Raw genomic sequence first — 16,186 nt, 5'->3', positions numbered from 1 at the left:
TGCCTGTGTGTATCTGAAATTATACTAGTTGTTCAGATGCCTCCGGCGAGGAGCAGCTCGATGCCGAGGGAGGAGGCTTTTTCAATTGCCACACTGCGAGGCACTCAGCAGCGACGGAAGCCCCCAGGCTGGGCCACAGCTGTGCCATCACACCCCCGGCCCCAGGGCTGACCCTTAGCTGACGTCGGCTCACCCGGTGCCAGCTCAGCTTCCCTGCAATGCCCTAGATATTTACAAGGTAGACACTGGAAGCCCGGGCTGCCTTGCTGTTGGGAGGGAAACGCCTGCCAGACGGAGTCAACCAGCTGCTCCGGAATTCTCACCGGCATTCGGAGGGTTGGTGTTGCTGCTCAGCACGGGGGCTCAGAAGCCCTTCCCACGCCCCCGTTATCCTCAGCCTCCCGAGGCTCCATCCGGCAGGAGGGAGCAGACAGTGGGCCCTGCCTCCTGGCCTTGAGACCAGAGGACGGCCCGGGATTTGAAGCAGGTGAACGTCTGAGCTGCTTCTGCCAGTGCAGCCTTCATTCCGAAGAAGCAGGGCCAGCGTGCCCCGGTGTGCAGGGGGGCAGCTGGCTTTTCCCGTCTGCAGAACTCCGTCTCCTGTGCCGCCCCCCAGGAGGGGCGTGCTGTCTCGGGCCAGCGTGACCCCCGTTTCCCTGCTGCTGAAGGGGGGGGCCCCCTCTCTCTGGGCCTTGGCCTCTGTCTGTCAAATGATGGTAAGACGCAATCGGCGGGGGGATGAGCTACGGTCCAGAGAATGGTACGGGAGGGGCTGGCTCACCTGCCCCTGAGGCTGGCTTCGGGTCACGGTTCACCCGTCCACTATGCACCCTGTGAATGATTCAAGTCAAGGCCGTGCCTTCAAAGAGCTCACGGCCTCATGAAATGTGGCCGGCAGAGGCACATGCAGGTTGCTATGGAAACACGCACAGGCTATTCGGGGTGGGGGATGGGCCTGGATGGTCTCGCCAGGGATGAGGTGTTGAAAGATGAATGAATTTTCCTCAGAGAGCCGGGGAGGTGGTGGTGCAGTGGGAGGCATGTGCTCCGGAAGCTGGGGGAGACCCCACACTCCAGACGCATCAACCTGCCGCCCGCAAAGCTCATTTATTTAGAAACGTCTCGGCAGAGCCAGCCGTGGGATGGAAGCTTTCCCCGTTTCTCCCTGGTCTGGGTGTGCAGAGGCAAAGCCGCTACCACGACTGGCTGCTGACGCTCCCCCCAGACACACCCCTCCCCGGCGCAGCTCCGAGCTGGAGGGGCCTGGGTGCCCCTGGCTCTCAGCCCAGGCCAAGGGCCAAAGAACTGAGCTCCCCAGATAGCTGAATGGGGGCTCCCTCTGCCCCCACCCCCCAAGGAGGGATCATGGGGAAACCCAGGTCCTCGGTCCCGGCAGTCGCCCGGGGGCTCTCTGGTGGGCCCACCAGTTCCTCTGCTGTGTCTACACCCAGAGCCTTTATTTCTCCCAGGCAAAGCCACTCGCCAGCCCACCCAGGTCGGGGAGGCCCACAGGGAGGGGCTTTCCCCGGCACAGCTCCACGGCGGCCCTTCGACCAGAGTGGCTGGGGGCAGAGCTGCGCCCCTGGCAGCCCTGGGTTGAGGTGTCCTCAGAGCAGATGCCTGAGAGCCTGCAGACCGTGACCCTGGGGGCTGCGTAGAGGGGTCTCCCAGAGGCCTTGGCACCGAGCCCAGGCAGGGGGCCCTGGACGTGAGCTGCCGACCCACCTGCCACAGACACTTGGTTTGCTTGGCCTCTGAACCGTGCGTCAAGGGTGAAAATGGGAGCCCCTCTTCCAGGGAACCCGTCCCGAGGGGCCCAGGCTGTGTGGCCTCTGCCCAGACTGCCGACCCAAGCCGGTGGCCAACGAGCCCGCAAAGGTCAGCAGCTCCCACGGAGGCCCTTGTGTACTCTCAGGGTGGGGACCTGCGCCTCACACCTCTGCTCCTGGGCTCCCCCGACCTCGACACCCCCACCCCACACCCCGCTGTGGGAAAGCAGTGGAGAGGGAGGGGCACGCCTGCCCTCCCCCCACCGCCCGCTTCCTCCACAGCAGGTACTGGGCAGCCGTCACGGGAAGTTCCCTTTGTCTGGCTGCTTTGAACTCTTTTCTAAGGAAAACCTATTCGTGTTTTACCCACGGAATTAAAAATTCATTAAAAGAAAAGTGTACAAATAGAAAAATCAGTGAACCTGGGAGTAGCTTCTCCCCCGAAGTGGGTATCACTTATTGCTGAGAAAGTTGACACAAGATCTGAGTTACAGACACAAGCAGACCAGGCAGTTTCTGAACGGTGCTTCCTGGAATCCTGGGTTCCCGGGAAATGCCTCGGAGTCTGCACAGGGAGCTGGGGCTGGAGTGCAGGGCTGGTGGGGGCACGGAGCTGGTGGGGGTACGGGGCTGGTGGGGGTACAGGGCTGGTGGGGGTACGGGGCTGGTGGGGGTACAGGGCTGGTGGGGAGTGTGGGGGTGGTGGGGGTACAGGGCTGGTGGGGGTACGGGGCTGGTGGGGGTACAGGGCTGGTGGGGGTACAGGGCTGGTGGGGGTACGGAGCTGGTGGGGGTACGGGGCTGGTGGGGAGTGTGGGGGTGGTGGGGGTACAGGGCTGGTGGGGAGTGTGGGGGTGGGATACAGGGCTGACTGGAGGATACAGGAGTGATGAGGGTCAGGGTTGGTGGGGGTGCAAGAGTGGTAGCAGCATAGGGCCAGTTGGGGGTACAGAGGTGGTAGGGAGTGGGGTACAGTGCTTGTGGGATACAGGGCTGCTGGGGTGCAGGGATGGTAGGGGTGGGGTTCAGGGATTGTTGGGTGCAGAGCTGGTGGGAGGGGGGTGCAGGGCTCATGGGGTGCAGGGCTGGTGGGGTATAGGGCTCATGGGGGGTGGGGTACAGGGCTGGTGGGGTGCAGGGCTGATGGGGTGCAGGGCTGAAGGGGTACAGGGGTGGTGGGTACAGGGTTGGTGGGGTACAGAACTGGTAGGGTGCAGGGCTGGTGGGGTGCAGGGCTGGTGGGGTGCAGGGCTGAAGGGGTACAGGGGTGGTGGGGTACAGGGGTGATGGGGTGCAGGGCTGAAGGGGTGCAGGGCTGATGGGGTACAGGGGTGGTGGGGTACGGGGTGGTGGGGTGCAGGGGTGGTGGGGTACAGAGGTGGTGGGGTATGGGGTGGTGGGGTGCAGGGGTGGTGGGGTACAGGGGTGATGGGGTGCAGGGCTGAAGGGGTGCAGGGCTGATGGGGTACAGGGGTGGTGGGGTACGGGGTGGTGGGGTGCAGGGGTGGTGGGGTACAGAGGTGGTGGGGTGCAGGGGTGGTGGGGTACAGAGGTGGTGGGGTGCAGGGGTGGTGGGGTACAGGGGTGGTGGGGTGCAGGGCTGATGGAGTTCAGGCCGGTGGATCTGACTCGGCACCACCAAAACCTCAGCTAAGGCCTCTCTGCTTTTTCCTTCTTCTAAACAGTTCTGTCATGTAAACTTTCTTTTGAAGACGAGTTCTGTGGATAGAACAAGGTTAGAAACGCCACCCAACACAGCGGCTTGCGACTGTCCTGGAGCAGACAGGTGGAAGAGAGACCTCGGGGCTGGGCCAGGTCAGCTGACTCCAGAGTGGACACCAGGTATGTCCTAAACCTTGGTGAGGGTGAGCCCTGCCCAACCCTGGGACGCATTCTGGGGGCCAGGGAAGCCGTAACCTTATGCCTTTGTCATGTGCTGCTGAGATGGCACCTCTGGTGAGAGGCTGGGCACTGTCTCTAGGGGCGCAGGGAGTGGGGGAGCCTGGGAGCTGTCTCCAGGGGCGCAGGGAGTAGGGGGGGCCCTGACTGCCTCCCACCTGCCCACCTCCTCCCTAGAGGTTGCATCCAGCCAGCTCGGCTTGGGCACAGAGAGCCTATTAAAACCGTGCATCTCTTTGAGGGGAAGTGTCTCTGCCCCATCAGGCCGGCTGGAGGTGGAACGCCGCCCATGCCTCTGGAGCCCGCAGGAGACACAGGACCCACCCATGGTGACTGCCTGGGCTTAGCCTCCTGGGCATCTCTGTGGGAGACAGAAAAGGACCCCTGCGGGCACTGGGGGTGTTGCAGCTAACTAAGCCGGAAGCCAAAGTGCAGCAACCTTAATTAGCGGTTTCCCCGGCCTCCACCTCCCAGCGTGGAGGAGTTTCATTAACCGGAAGTTTGATGTGGAGGGGCCGAGGGCGCTGGAGGCAGGGATGAGTGAGCTGTCTGCCTAAGCCTGCCATCTGAGACCCTCCTCCCTCCATCCCGAGCCAGCGCCCTGCCCAGGGCATTGCCCCGACCGCTCCCTTCCCCTCAGGTATGTGGCCTGACAATCCATCGGCCCCTCACTTCCAGGCAATGCCCAGGGTGGGGACTCGTGGAAGAAGCCAACCTCTTGACCTAGCTTTTAACGTCCTCTGGTTTGAAGACACGAGACTCTGGATTTGCCCAGTACTTGGGGTTCTCAGCTTTTCTCCAACCTGGTCATCACAGAGTGACTGGCATTGGCCTGGCAATGGTGCCCCCACATGGGAGGGAAAAGGACCAGCCTGAGATGAGGAGGATGGGTCCTGTGTCCCCACTCTCCCCTGAGCCCGGGGCCTTGCAGTGGCCTTGACCTTCAGCCCTGGGGTTCTCCCTGGCCGAGCCCCCGGCAGTGTCCCTCAGTCCAGCACGGCCCGTTCAGCCCTGGGGTTCCCCAGCCGAGCCCCCGGCCCATTCAGCCCTGGGGTTCCCCCGGCCGAGCCCCTGGCCCGTTCGGCCCTCGGCTGGGGCCAGTCACTAAGCGTGGCTTCCCCGGGGCGTCCCGGGCTCCCTTGAAGGAGCTGCTCTCGGTGCGATTCTGCGGATGGATGGGTCTTCTGTGCTGAGCCCTCCACTGTCTTGGGCTTTTCTGATATCACGATGAGCACTGGGCGTCGTTTGTCCCACTCTACGGATGAGAAAGTCGGGGCTTACGTAGGTGAAGGAAACTGCCTGAGCACCAGAACCCGGGGAGGTGCCCAGGCTGGACCGAGCCTGCTGTGTCCAGCCTGCTGTGGCCGTTGTTGGGCAGAGCCTGCTGTGGCCATGTTGCTGCACGTTTACCAGGCAGGGACTCAGTTAACTGAGGGCTGGGCTGGGGGATCACAAAGAGGGAGGCAGCATGAGGTGCTTGTAGGGCCTCTGGGTTGCACGTTCCAGCAGGAGCAGGGGCGACAGCCTGCGTCTCTGAACAGGACCCGGGTGTGCCCCTCCCGTGGGCCAGAGAGAGACTCAAGAGCCCAGGCCTGGACTCCTCTCAGGCTGCAGGTGAGAGCCAGGCGGTGGGGCAAGGAGCCAGAGGCAGAGGCAGGGGCGAGGCAGCTCCTCCCGGCTGCACCCCGAGACACTGGAGGAAGCTCTGAGCTCTTCCTGCTTGCCGTCCAGACCAGGCGCTAAAATCAAACACAGAAATGATACTGACCACAAAACCTCTCAGAGCCACTTCATTGGAGAAGACTGGGGTCAGGCAGCTGTGGGCAGCTCACGGCCGGCACGGGCCTTTCCTCTGGGATGCCAGGATTTGATCTCCCTGCGCAGGATTTTCTGTAGGAAAAGTCAGTCCCGTGGGTTCCTCTATCAGGCCTGCAGGGGCCCACGGCCCCCAGCTGTTCCCCTCGTGCATACTTGGAACCATGTCTAAGTCCCTGCCGTCCAGAGGCCTTTTCTCACCACCCACCCTCATCTTCAGCCCTTCCTGCCTTCAACCATGTCCGAGGCTCTGCCCTGGGTGGAGGGTCTGCCCTGGGTGGTGGGTCTGGGATGGCCAAGGCAGGTGCAGCCCTCCTGGGCCCCGCAGGTGGCTGAGGAGAGAGAGTTGACCAACACTCTCCATCGCGGGGAACAGGAGATACCCTTCCTGTGAGAGGGGAGTCAGGGAGGACTCTGGGGAAGGGGGCCTTTCATTCAAGGCCCGAATGAGAAGCAGCCAGGTGTGCCAGGGCCAGGCAGGTGGGGACGAGTGCGCAGGGAGGGGCTCAGCATCTTCTAAAACCAACCACACACCTGCAAGAGAGACCCCTGCGGTGCCCTGGGGCCGAGACGGGACTAGGACAGTATTCCAGTTGCCCCGTCCTTTCCAGAGACCCTCCTGGACCTGAGCTCCGGGATGTGGGAGCTGTGAGTCTGCTTTGCTTTGGTTTTCTGTGGGGCTGGCGGCATGCCCAGAAGACGTTTACTGCATTTAATGAGACTGGGGACAGCACAGTGGCCCTGGGCGTTTAATGGGACTGGGGACAGCACAGTGGCCCCGGGCTCTGAGGTCCCTGCAGACCTGCTTCGTGGCCAGGTCTCAACTTTGGTCTCCGCACCTCAAAACGCAGGTATCGACGCAGGGTCTCTGTGACCTGTGGCAGCCCCGGTGTCCTGTCCTTGTTCACACGGGACTCAAAGCCTCACTCCGTGAGGTGCCGCCGGGCTCACCTGTCCTGGTGGCTTTCCTGAGCCAGGAATAGAGTCTTCACCTGAACTGACCTGAGGCCACGCCCAGGCCCCTCCTTCGCAGCCCAGGGCCACTCTGAAGTGAGATCTGGCAGCCTGGGGAGGTTCAGGGGCTCACAGGTGGTGGCACCCAGCCCTGCCACACTTCTCCTGGACCTACGCAGAGGCGCGGGCTGCGGTCAGTGCTTGGAGACAGAGCAGCTCCAGGCCACCCACCCTTCCAGTCTGCAGCATCCCGCCTCACACAAGGCCCCAGCACCACAAGCCCGTTCTCCCCATTCCTTGGAGCAGACCCTGGAGGCAGCATCTACAGGGGGCGTCCCGGGCAGCCTCACCGCAGGCACCACGGAAGCACAGAAGAGCTGCCTTGTGCCAGCACAGGGCACGCAGGGACGTCCGGGTGCCCCAGCTGGCAGCCACTCTCCCCACAGGCAGGGTCTGGTGCCTCCATGTGCAACGTCTGTGATTGGGCTTGGTGCTGGGAGCGTAATGAGGAGCCTCCCTGGCCTCCCCAGATCCTGTCGCTGATGGGGGAAGGACACGTGGCCATCCTAACACACACATCGCCAAACGTGGGCTTCCAGCGCGGAGGAAGCAAATTAAACGCTGCAAACGAACATCGGGGTAATTATCCCCACCAGGGCTGGGACGGGGTCCAGGCCTTCCTGAGAACGGGGCAGACACGTGTCAAGCGCCTAAGAGATGGGGAACTGGGGCAAAGGTGCTGGTGCCACAACAGCCCAGGCACACAGGAGGGTCGAGGCCACCCCACGTCCCCATCTGCTGCGAGGAAGAGAACGATTTGGAGAGGAGCTGAAAGTCAGTGAGTGCAGCCTGTGAGGGGAAGCTCGTTGGTTTAATTCCGGATGGTGAGGAGGCTCGCGGAGCCATCGGAGCCGTGAATATTCATGAACCAGCAGCCTTGCCCAGGTAGCCACGGCTGGGCTGGCGGCTGCATTGGCTCTGCTCATTTTTGAAACGACACAGCACTTCTGGATTGGAGACGTGATGAGCTATTTGTAGACATGTCCTTGTTGATAAGGAAGCAGCGCTAGTTGACAGAACCCTCTGGCACGGCTGGGGAGGACAGGGCTCTTCTCCTGGGGCTGGGGCGGGGGCAGCCCGAGTCCCTGGGCATTGGGGTCCTGGGTTTGGGGAATGGGGTGTCAAGAAGCTGTGATGGTGGAGGAAGGAGAAGGGCCCTGGGCTTGGTCAGGCTGAACTGGGTCCCTCTCCCCAGCCCTTGGCTCTGTCATCATGGGAGTAACAGAATAATAATGTCACCCCAGACGCTGGCGACAATCCATCTGGTATGACAAATGTTAGAACACGCTGGAAGCTGACAAGGGCTCCGTGCTGCAAACGACCCCTGCCCTCCAAAGCTATGCCCAGAAACCCAAGGCGGGCGGGACCTGAGCTGTCCCTCCTGCTCAGAGTGCAAAGTCCCCGTGAGGGCAACCTGGCACTCACCCACCAAGGACCTGTGCCGGCTCACAGGGACCTGTCCATCTGGGTCCCAATCGATACACTTCTCTGCCTCCTCCCAAAGGCACCTTCACCCAGTCCTGGCTCTGGGCTCCCTGTAGGGGGTCAAGTGTCCAGTGTCCCCTTCCTGTAAGGAAGGAGACCAGGCTGGGGGGCTTGCTGTGGGCCCCCAGCTGGGGCCAGGGCATGAGGAGACTCTGGCATGGGGCACACTTGTGGCGGTGCTGGCCCCACACCAGGCCAGGAGGGTGGGTGGGGCTGGGAAGGAGGAGGGGTTGACTGAGGTGTGGTCTTGGTCTTGCCTTGAGTGCTGGGGAGGGCAGGGCTGAGGAGGGACAGGTGGGAGGAGGCACTGAGTGGAGGAAGAACTGAGCTCCTGGAGAACCGGGTGTGCCACTCAGCAGGCAGGCAGGGTCCCAGACTTGGCACCGACGCTGCCATGGGAGGGTGGGCCTGGCACCAGGCGTTCAGGTGTCCTGCACTCAGCCAAGCGTGACAGCAGCGCCCTGCTTTCCCGACATTACGAAAGGTGCCCGAGTTGCAGGCTGCGAGTTCCCCAAGCGGCCTCAGGAGTCTGTGGCACCCGGTGCTGGGAGGCAGAGCTTGAGGATGCCCAAGGACCCCTAGCGGCTGCAGGGATAAAGCCCACCCTCTGCCCTGACTTTCAGAGGAATTTGCTGATGTGAAAATTCAACTGCCTGGCAAAGGAAACCTCTCCCTCTGAAATTAGCCCCTGGGCCTGGGGACCTGAGATCCCATAACTACAGGCTGAAAAAGGCAGTGCTATGGGGGTCCCCACCCCCAGATCCAGGGAAAACAACACAGAGAGACTGAGGCTGCCGATGCGTGGGCCACACCCCTCTGCACGAGACCCTCCCAGGCAGATGTTGGGGTAAATGAGCTGAGGCCCTGGGGCCGGGCTCTGGGACAGAGGGCAGGGGTGAGGCCGCCTGTCAGCAGGTGACTGTCACACTCATGCCTGTGAAAAAATGCTCCTGTGCACACACCATGTTTGTGCATATACAAGCCCTGTGTACACACACTCCATGCACATATACACACTGTACACACACACACAGTGCGTGCACACACAGGGCACATCTCAAGCATGTACCACGTGCACACACACACCCTGTATACACATACATCTCATGAAACAGTCCATGCACACACACGTGTGCACACACACCCTGTGCATGCATCTACAAGCCTGGTGCACCCACACCCTGCACACACACATCTCATGCACACACACATCTCATGCACACACACATCTCATGCACACACACACTGTGCACACATCTCACGCACACACACATCCCACATACACACACAGGAAAATGATCTGTGCTCTGTGCCTCTGGGCCTGCAGCCATTCTGCTGACTTTGGTGGAGATGCCGGGACTGTCCAGAGCTTCCTCACCTGCTGCAAGACCTCAGCCAGTTCAGGCCCCAGGGAGACCCTCTCCACTTGCAGGAGCCAGCGGCCATCCTGGTCCCTTGGCTCCTTCTCAGCAGCGGGGAGACACCTGCTGACACAGTTCACTTTGGCTGAGGGGGAGGGAGACCCCATGTTGCTGCCTTTTCCCGCTGGTGTTTGTGGGACATGGGTCCCCAGGAATTGGTCTAGAAGGTCTGGCAGGGAGTGTCCAGCATGGCTGTGTGGCTCCCCAGGGAACCTTTGATCTTAACAAGGTTTGGGTGGTCTCAGCAGGGTGGGGAGGGGAAGAAAGCCCACTCAGGGCTCTGGTCCAGGGGTCGCTTCTCTGACAGTTCCCCCCAGTGTTCCCTGGGACGGGGGCCTTTTGGAGTTTGCAGCACCCTCCCTCAGTTAGAGACAGGCCTGCTCGCAAAGCCTCAGAGCCGGGACAAGCAGCCCCGATTTTATGGGTGGGGAGGCTGGGCTAAGACGGGTGGGAGGACTTGCCCAGGGTCCCGAACCTGGAGGGGGCAGAATCAGGCTTAGGCGTGGATCTCCTGACTCGGGGTCCCGTGGCTCACACATACCCCAGAAAGTGGGGGCCCTGATATGCCTGGGGAGGCTGAGGTGGGCACTGGGTACATGCCCTAGGGAGGAGGGGCAGCCAGAGGGCAGGGTGTGAGGCCCTCACCATGCATCAGAATCTCATGGGAGCTTCTATGGGCCCAGAGGGGCCAGGCCCCAGGGGTCTCGTGGGCACTGGGGAAAGCCACATCCACAACGGCAGGGGTCTCCTCTCTACTGGGGTCCTGGTTGGGGAACACAGGAGAGGGTAAGGTGACAGGGAGGTGGAGGAGGAGGAAGAGAATTTTCCAGGACTCAGCACTCTCCTTGGAGGGGTCACCGGATCTACAGCAAGTCTTGGCGGCTACCTGAGCTCCGTCCGCAGCTCCGGGGCAACGTGCAGAGGTGTTCGGAGCCTTCACCCACCCTCCCCACCCCGACCCCAGCGAAACTGTGGCCCTTGTGCCTCCCAGGCAGGAGCCAGCTCCATCCTTTCTGGACTCAGAGGTGGCCTTGGAAGGGTGCAGGCTGGACATCATTAGGCAGCCAGCTGGCTGGGACAAAGGGCTTTTCTGTGCCAGTGACCTGTCAGGACATAATTCCTCACAAAGAGCCGAGATGCACTCCCTCTCCAGTCGCTTGCCCAGAGCCCACTGCTCAGGGCTGGAAGTGTCCTCTGGATTGGGAGGGGGTGCTGGGGGGAGCCTAGGGCTGAGCCCTGAGTGGGATTCCTGGCCCCTGATGTGGCTGTGAGCCGATGGCCCACGGCCCCCAGGGCCTGCCCTCTCCCCTAGCTGCACCACATTGGGCCTGGCCTCCGGCCCTGTCCGGACCCTGAAGCCACTGAACCGTGACCCTCAGATTCTGGCAAGGGCTCCCCTGAGAGTGCAGAAGAATGACTGCTGGACCCAGGAGCCTGCACGACCTCATCTCCATCCTCACAACAGCCCAGTGACTCAGGGCTGGAACCGTCCCCACAGCTGAGGAAACTAAGGCTCAGAGAAAAAGATGATTTGCCTGAGGTCCCCTGGCAGCAGGGGCGCAGCCAGAGTTCCAACCCTCAGCTCGCTGCCAACCTTCCCGCCGCACGGTCTCTGGGCCATCAGCGGGACGTGGAGGCAGACCTGGGTGCCGGATCATTCTCATGCATGGCTGCAGTTCCACTGCGAGGCTGGAGCCTTCCTCTGGAGCGTGCTTAGAGTGAATTAGCTACTCAGCAGAGAGGCAGGGAGTGTGGAGGGAGGGGCAGAAACACAGCCACGAAACTGGAGCCAATGGGAGATCAATCACTGTCTACAAAGAGCCCCCAGGAAGCCCAGGTGTGGCGGGAGCCCCTCGGAGCTTGGGGAACCCCACTCAGAGGGCTCAGGGAAGAGGGGAGTTGCAGACAGCCCCAGCCCTGAGCCAGGACACCTGTGGCAGCTGCTGGGTCCGGTGGCAGACCCTCAGGCCCGAGCTGCGGATGTTAAGGACGTTCCCACGGGAGGAAATCCACCGTGGCCCCAGGCCCTGACCTTGGCTCGGCTCGGCCTCTGCTTTGTGGCTTTGGTTGGGAAGGTGGGGATCAGCTGCTGGTGTCTTGGTGGGGAGGGGCCTTGGCTTCCGGTGCTGCCATTCACTCCTTCTCAACAAGGAAAACCTTTGGTGATTTTCAGGTTGTGATGCTTGGAAGGAATCAGGCCTCTCAACCAACCTTTCCATCTCCCACTATCACCCTCCGTCTCCCACTATCACCCCAGCAGCTGTGCCCTACAGCTTTTCAGCAAACGCAGCTCTAGCCAGGGCCCAGGATGAAAGCAGCTGCAGGTGGGGAAAGAGGGGGCGTGAGGAGAACGCGTTGCCCCTTTGGCAATCTGGGCCCAGTTCCCATGTTTCTCCTACACTTAACGGTCTTCAAAACCTGGGCTGAGTAAAATGGACAGACAGGGCTCCAAGATCTCCTCTCTAAGCCGGAGGAAAAGCACTGTCTGTTCCCTGCAGGGCAGAGCACCAGGAGAGGGTAAGGAGGGCAGGGAGCACCAGGAGAGGGTAGGGAGCGCAGGGAGCACCAGGAGAGGGTAGGGAGGGCAGGGAGCACCAGGAGAGGGCAGGGAGCTGGGAGCACAGCCTGGGGCAGGGAGCCAAGCCTGCGGGAGCACCTGGGCTCTGGTGAGGTTCCAGGAGGCCACTCTCATTTACGGGTTACTCATGTCTGTGAAGGGGCAGGTGGCCTGGGGGCCGACGTGGCTGCTCACTAGTGTGGCCTCGTGGTTTTCCTGCCTCAGAGGAACAGGGTGGGAGGGACGCAGGCCAGACTCAGGTGAGCAGCAAAGCGTGGCGTCGTGCTCAGGCCTCACAGACGGGGTGCGAGTGACTTGGCCCCACAGAGGGTTTTGGTCCTGAGCCCAGGTCCTGAGTCCTCGGGGGTGATGGGAGCACAGGCAGGGCCCCCCGTCCATGGGCTGAGCCCACAGCGCGGTGCCTTCTGCCTCCTGCAGCCATCTCCTCGGGTGCAGCTCAGGCTCAGCTGGTGCCCCCCAATGCTCTCACCTTTACTACAAACCCTTGGTTACCATGGGCAGGTGGAGGGCAGTGAGGGAGGGAGAAAAACCACCCCCAGAGCCGTCCTCCTGGGGCAGCTGCTTTGCACCGTAGCCAGTGACAGCCTGGAGTTGGTGGTGACATGGGTGGGGGTGGGGGGCTGGTGTCTGCAAGGGCCTGGCTGTGTCCCCAAACCCACCCGCAAGCCCCCTAGGGCGACTCAGGCCAAGGAAGAACTGTGCCCCCAAATCTGGTCTCACTGGACTTTGAACCCAGAGCTTTTGTTTCCCTTGCAGCAGAAATTTCAGGAGCAGCAGAGGCAAGGGCCAGGACGCAGAGTCGGAATCTAATTCAGCCTTGGTGATTACTGGGTTCCCACAACCAGCGCTCTCCAGCGGGCGCAGGTGGAAGGGAGGGGCTGTGCAAATTAATGAGTTAGACCCGATTAATCTTGCTGCATTAGCAAATCCAAAGGGGAAGCCGGCGAGGTTGGACAGATGCGTGGGAGCGTGCGCACTTGGCCACAGGGCTGTGTCGCCAGAGCCCTGGACATCCAGCTGACCTGGCCTGGCCCCTGGCTCCGGGAGGGACATGCCTGCTGGCCCTGGCTGAGCTCTCAGAGCAAACTCACCTGCGGGAATCCACCAGGGAGAGCCGCAGGCTTGAGACCGCTAGACCCTGTGGAAGCCTGGGCCTGTTTTGTTGGAAAAGTGAGCAGGAGACAGAAAAGGCAAAGCTGGCTTAGCCTCCCAGCCTCTGCCAGGTTCCTGCTGAGAGGCCCATGGCCTCTTCCCCTGCACCAACGCGGGGCAAATTCCAGCCCCTGCCCCAGGCCAGGACACCAGGCTCGGGCTGAGCCCTGGCTGGGATGGGGGACACTGACCCTCTGCATCAGCCCTGCGCCAAGTGGCTCTAAGCCGACATTTCTCGGGGCACTCCGAGGCTGCCTGCATCAGAGCTGCCCAGCAATGGCTGGTGGAAGCCACAGATGTGGAGGCCTCACCCCAGACTGAACCGTGTCTGAGGGTGGGGCTCCAGAATCTGGAGTTAAACAAACTCCTCTGTGCCCAGCTGAGTGGATGCCCGTGGCCCTCAGGCTGCCCTTCAGGGATTCACCCAGCTCACCACACGCCCCTTCCCCTGCTCTGACCCCAGATAACCTCCGCAGGAGGCCTCAATTTTAGCAAGTCCAGGGCGAAACCATGAGCTCAAGCGCAGGAGCAGGGGCGTCCCCTTCCCAAAGGGGTCTTTGGTTTGCCACGGGAGGGTGGGGCACAGGGTGTGGGCGTGGAACCCACGAGGCGGACATCACTTTATCAGCAGCAGATGAGCCCCGTTTCGACCAGCTGCCAAGTCAGAGAAACAAAAACCCCGTTTCACAGGGACTCCAGCCGGGACCGCAGCGTGGCTGGCCTCTCCACCAACAAAAGAATGTGGAATCAGCTCTGCCAATGGCATTTGCTCTGCGACACCACAGGCAGGGGTTTCTCACCAAGGTGGGGCCTGAACCAAAGGGCACAGGCTGCTCTATCCTGTGCGGGAGCCACCGGCCTTGCCACCTCTCCATCCCCTTCCTGAGCAGGGAGCCTCGTGGGCTGTGCCGCAGGGAGCCGGGGTGGGGTTTTGTGAGTGGGTCAGAGGTCAGCAGGCTGCCCTCACGGGGCCTCAGGGGGACTTTGCTCTTCTCCCCTCCCTGTGTTTACCAGCTGCTTGCTCAGCCCAAATCTCCATCCAGCTTGGAACCTTCTAGTTCCTGGCACAGAACTTGCCCATGGAGGGGCTTCATGTAGACCAGAAGGACCAGGGTCTTGCACTGCCCAGGGGCTTGGGGAGAGCAAGGAGAGGAGGAGGAAGAGAGGGAATCCTTCCTTGGGGGACTTCAGTCTGCCTAGGGAAACAGGACCTCGAAACCATTGAGGGTTGGATCTGCAGGGTGGTCTGAGGGAGAGCCGTCAGCAGGGTGGGTGGTGGAGACTGGTGGCTCCAGGAAAGACTGCAGGAAAGCAGACCTGGGATCTGTCCCAGTAAGGGCACCTCAGCCCAAAACTACACCTGAGGCCAGTAGGAGGCCGGGGTGCAGACCCTAAAGCCAGATGGCTTGGGTTGGAATCCCAGTACTGCTGTGTGAGCTTCAGCAAGCTGCTTAACCTCTCTGCACTTGCATTATCTCTTAAGAGCCCACCTTGAGGGGGCCGTGGAAGTGCAGGGGGTCCCTGCATCCAGCTTGCTTGGGCCAGCAGCACTGGGAGGGCCACAGAAGCAGGCCAGGTGTTGTCGCGGAACCGGCCACTGCGCAGCAGCTGTGCATTCTGAAAGCTCTAATTGCAGGCACTGCCCACAGAGCGGACAGACAGCTCCGGCCAGTGAGGAGGAGCTCCTGCCCGTCCCAGAGCAGGTGTATGAGGAGCCATGAGCTCAACCTGGAATCAGGAGTGTAGGAGAGGTGGGCAGAGAGTGGAGAGGCAGGTGGGCAGGAGCAGTGGCTGCTCAGAGAAGCTGGGAGGAGGAGGAGAAGGAAGGTGCGGGGTGGGGACAGAGGAGATGGGAGAGTCGATAGGAAGGGAGCTGTAAGGCTCCAGAGGCCTGTACTGGAGTGGGGGTTGCTCCAGGGGACTGCTGACTGACAGCTCCGTCGCCCGACCTGCAGCCTTGGAGGGAGGGGCGTGAAAGCGGAGGGCCTCGGGACCTCTCCAGCCCCTTCTGCTCTGCCCTCCATTACCGACGACGGAAGTCTCCGTTTTCGGGGGCTGTGTCCCAGCGGCTGAGCCTGAGGCTGGGCCAGGGGCGCGGCTGCAGGGATGGCCGGGTCTGATGTTTCCGCAGAGCCAGTGCCCTCTCCTCCTGCACGCGAAGTTCAGCCGCACAAGGCGCCCCTCCTCCAACGCACCTGCTACTCTGTGGGCGGCCACCTCGCCACCCACCTGAGGGCGGGGCCCTTCCCTGGGGACCGTGCGCCACCTCCGGGGGCGACCCGTATTGTTCAATGCCAGGCCAGGGGCGCCTCGGGTCTGCTCTCCAAGCACCCGGCCGGGGAGACGCTCTGTTACACGCCCTCACCCACTGCAGGGGGGATGGGGGCGTGACTTCATGCCACGAAGTCCACGGGGCTCGCAGGCCACGCAAGGGGTGGGGGCCGACAGACCCTGACCCCAGGCTGGACCTTGAGGGGGAGGGGATCTTCCTCACCAGAAGGCGGGCGCAGGGCCTGGGCTCCCCTCTGGACGCCTCTTGGATCCTGGCGGAGGTACCGGGGGAGGCGGGGGCTGCAGGCGGAGAGAGTCCTGAACGGCTAGCGGGAGAACAAGACCAGAGATTTTCAGGCTGCAGACACCGGCTGGCGCGATGGAGTAACCCAGATGTGCTAGGGGCGCCTCTCCTTGAGCCGGATCCCCTAGACGCGCCCCCACCCCTCCAGGCAGGCAGCGGGCGCCCAGGCTGGAGATGTGGGGAGGGAGGTCAGACCCGCTCCGGGACCCCCCAGTCGCACGCAGTGACCCCGAGGTCCCCATCCCTGACTCAGGCACGTCTGGAACCCCGGGCGGACAAGGAAACTTTACCCCTGCCCGGGGCCCAGCGCAGCCTCCCAGTCCCCCTGGGCGCGCGGTCCGTCACCGCTCCTTCTCCCCGGCCCTTGCTCCCTCCTCCCTTCCCTCCCTCCGTCCCCTCCCCCCATACTTCCCCCTCCCCTTCTTCCCCCTCCTCTGCTCCCCCTCCTCTCCCCTCCCCTGCTCCCCCTCCCAGCCGG

General features: G+C 62.3%; 2 long non-coding RNA genes across 4 annotated transcripts; one reads left to right on the top strand and one right to left on the bottom strand.

Moving 5' to 3' along the window:
• Positions 1 to 265: 265 nt before the first annotated feature.
• LOC123567235 (uncharacterized) lies at positions 266 to 7,069 on the top strand. Its single transcript, XR_006690125.3, has 3 exons — positions 266 to 716; positions 3,455 to 3,611; positions 3,933 to 7,069. It is a non-coding gene; the product is annotated as an uncharacterized lncRNA (long non-coding RNA).
• On the bottom strand, positions 4,786 to 15,075 carry LOC123567234 (uncharacterized). 3 transcript variants are annotated; one of them, XR_012419621.1, is made up of 9 exons: positions 14,624 to 14,951; positions 13,073 to 13,135; positions 11,436 to 11,542; positions 10,939 to 11,115; positions 10,049 to 10,166; positions 9,361 to 9,466; positions 7,923 to 8,032; positions 5,437 to 5,558; positions 4,786 to 4,923 (listed from the first exon to the last, which is right to left on the bottom strand). It is a non-coding gene; the product is annotated as an uncharacterized lncRNA (long non-coding RNA). The 3 variants fall into 3 exon arrangements; XR_012419619.1 differs by lacking the exons at positions 4,786 to 4,923; positions 5,437 to 5,558 and adding an exon at positions 7,290 to 7,597 and having other exon boundaries at positions 14,624 to 15,075; XR_012419620.1 differs by lacking the exons at positions 4,786 to 4,923; positions 5,437 to 5,558 and adding an exon at positions 7,290 to 7,597 and having other exon boundaries at positions 7,923 to 8,064.
• Between the last annotated feature and the right edge of the window lie 1,111 nt (positions 15,076 to 16,186).

The sequence above is a fragment of the Macaca fascicularis genome, chromosome 10, assembly GCF_037993035.2.
Source record: "Macaca fascicularis isolate 582-1 chromosome 10, T2T-MFA8v1.1".
NCBI classification, from domain to species: Eukaryota; Metazoa; Chordata; class Mammalia; order Primates; family Cercopithecidae; genus Macaca; species Macaca fascicularis.
Note: the sequence above shows the minus strand (reverse complement) of the source record. Positions and strands in the feature narration are given on the sequence as shown.